General features: G+C 43.6%; 1 non-coding gene across 1 annotated transcript; it reads right to left on the reverse strand.

Moving 5' to 3' along the window:
• Positions 1-1,776: 1,776 nt before the first annotated feature.
• LOC120259669 lies at positions 1,777-1,883 on the reverse strand. The gene has a single exon (XR_005536226.1). It is a non-coding gene; the product is annotated as a small nucleolar RNA R71 (small nucleolar RNA).
• Between the last annotated feature and the right edge of the window lie 413 nt (positions 1,884-2,296).

The following is a 2,296-nucleotide window of genomic DNA, read 5'->3' on the forward strand; positions in this document are numbered from 1 at the left end:
TACTCACTTTTAGGGCTGATTAAAGGACTTTTTGCTGGCCGACTTTTGAGAGATCATTTTGGGAGATTTTGGGCCACCTTGGGGAGGAGAAGAAGGGCAAGAAAGCTAGAAGATCATTCAAGCCCAAGGTTGAAGGCTCTCAAGGCAAGAAGGCAACATCATTCAAAGGGGAGATTGATCACGACTTGAAGGAAGGAGAACCGCAGCTAGAGGAAGCGTCATTCGGCATTCCTTTGGCGGGGGGAGCATCATTCGGCATATTCTCGCCTCAACCTTCACCATTTCATCAAGGGAGTGTCATACTATGTCTTTGTTTCATGTTTTGCTTGATTGTATGCTTTGTTATGAGATGATGACACACTAGACCCCCAAGGCCACCGGGTGTTGGTGAACCTTGGGGGGTTTTATCATGTATTTTGGATGATTACTTGTTAATTCTATGATTGGGTACGTTTGAGATCTAATCCATTGTTTTCATGCTAAGTGTTACACCAAGGAGAAATCCGTAGCTCTTTTATGAATGATGCATGTAGATGTGACTTGCTCGCATGTATTAGGTCATGAATGGATTAGAAGGGGATACTTGTATCATCACGCCGAGAAATCGGGTGTTTGGTAGCGCTCCATGTAGGTTTAATCCGAAGAAGAGTAGGTTTATTCCTAAGCGAGATTTCCTTGTACTTAATGCAATCGTAGGAATGTAGATTTGGAAGAAATTCCTATCTATGTTCGTATGGGATTAGGGTTCAATCACCGAGAAATTGGGGTTGTTCTAATCTTGGAATCTCATGGTCCAATTTACCCTTGCATCTTTAAATCATCATCCATGTTGCATGATAACCCCTCAAGGGGATCCACATCCATAGGCCTTTGCACTTCATTGATTCTCTTGCTTGCTTATTGCTTGTTCTCTCTAATTTGCTAGCAAATCTTGTGTTTAGTTTTATTTGTATTTAGTAGAGTAAATCCATCACTTAAGATCTTAGGCTAGATAATAGCTCGAGAAGGAGTAATAGGAGATCCTTAGCCCCATGGAATACGATCCTCATGTCTTTGCACGAGGTATTACTTGGCGATCCCGTACAGTTGCGGGGAAGCGATCAAGTTTTTGGCGCCGTTGCCGGGGATCATTAAGGAATTCTAGGAAACTTTTAGATTATTACTCTAGCCATTTCATTCTTTTACTCATTTGTTGTTTTTCCTTTTTCCCTTGATCTTAACTCTCTATCATTTTTTTCTTGGTTGTGCAAGGTACTCGTGCATGACACGGTCGAATCCGTCGCCTTTGATTACACCGGATAGTGAAATTGAAAGAACTTTGCGTCGGAGATTGAGAGAAGTTGGTGAAGGGTCGGGTACACGTAACATCGAAATTGAGGATAGAGTGTCTACAATCATGGCCGAAGAACGACGTAGTTTATCCGAATATGAGAGACCCCAATTCACGGGTGATGAGTTCAGTGTTCAACCACCATCAGTGGCATCCAACAACTTTGAAGTTAAAGCAAGTACAATCGGCATGATCCAAAATTCAGTCCAATTCAATGGTCTTGCCTATGAGGATGTGCATGACCACCTTTCCCGCTTCCTCCAAATTTTCTCTACATTCAAGATCAATGGGGTGTCGGACGATGCTATCCGTTTGAGATTATTTCCATTCAGTTTGAGAGATGGAGCTTATCGTTGGCTTACCTCATTGTCTCCGGGATCTATTAAAACATGGAAGGACATGGTGGAGAAGTTCCTTGAAGATATTTTTCCGCCAAGCAAAGCGGCGAGTTGAGGCAAGAAATTTCAGCCTTTAAACAAGGGTAGTCCGAAACATTGTTTGAAGCTTATGAGAGATTCAAGGATCTCCTTAGAAGGTGCCCCCACCATGGTTTTTTGCTTCATGGATGCGAGTACAAATCCTTTACAATGGGCTAAATTATGCTACTCGCCAACTCATTGATGCTACGGCGGGCGGTTCCCTTTAGCAACAAGTACCCCGATGAGGCCGAGCAATTACTTGAGTCAATGGCAAGCAATGAATCACATTGGGCCTCAAGGGGATCTTCACAAAAGACTGCTGGGCTTTATGAAGTAAGTAGTGATAATGCCTTAGCCGCAAAGGTTGACGTGTTGACTCAAAAGATTGATCTTCTTATGGGTAGTAGTTCAAGGCCCGAATCGGTGCTAAGTTGTAGTACTTGCGGTGGTGGGCACGGTGCAGCCCAATGTCCGATTGCTAGCTCGTCTGCTGCATCCGCTGAGAATGTGGACTACATTGGGGGGCAACGCAATCAAGGGAACCCAT

The sequence above is a fragment of the Dioscorea cayenensis genome, chromosome 4 (genome assembly GCF_009730915.1).
Source record: "Dioscorea cayenensis subsp. rotundata cultivar TDr96_F1 chromosome 4, TDr96_F1_v2_PseudoChromosome.rev07_lg8_w22 25.fasta, whole genome shotgun sequence".
In the NCBI taxonomy this organism is placed as follows: Eukaryota; Viridiplantae; Streptophyta; class Magnoliopsida; order Dioscoreales; family Dioscoreaceae; genus Dioscorea; species Dioscorea cayenensis.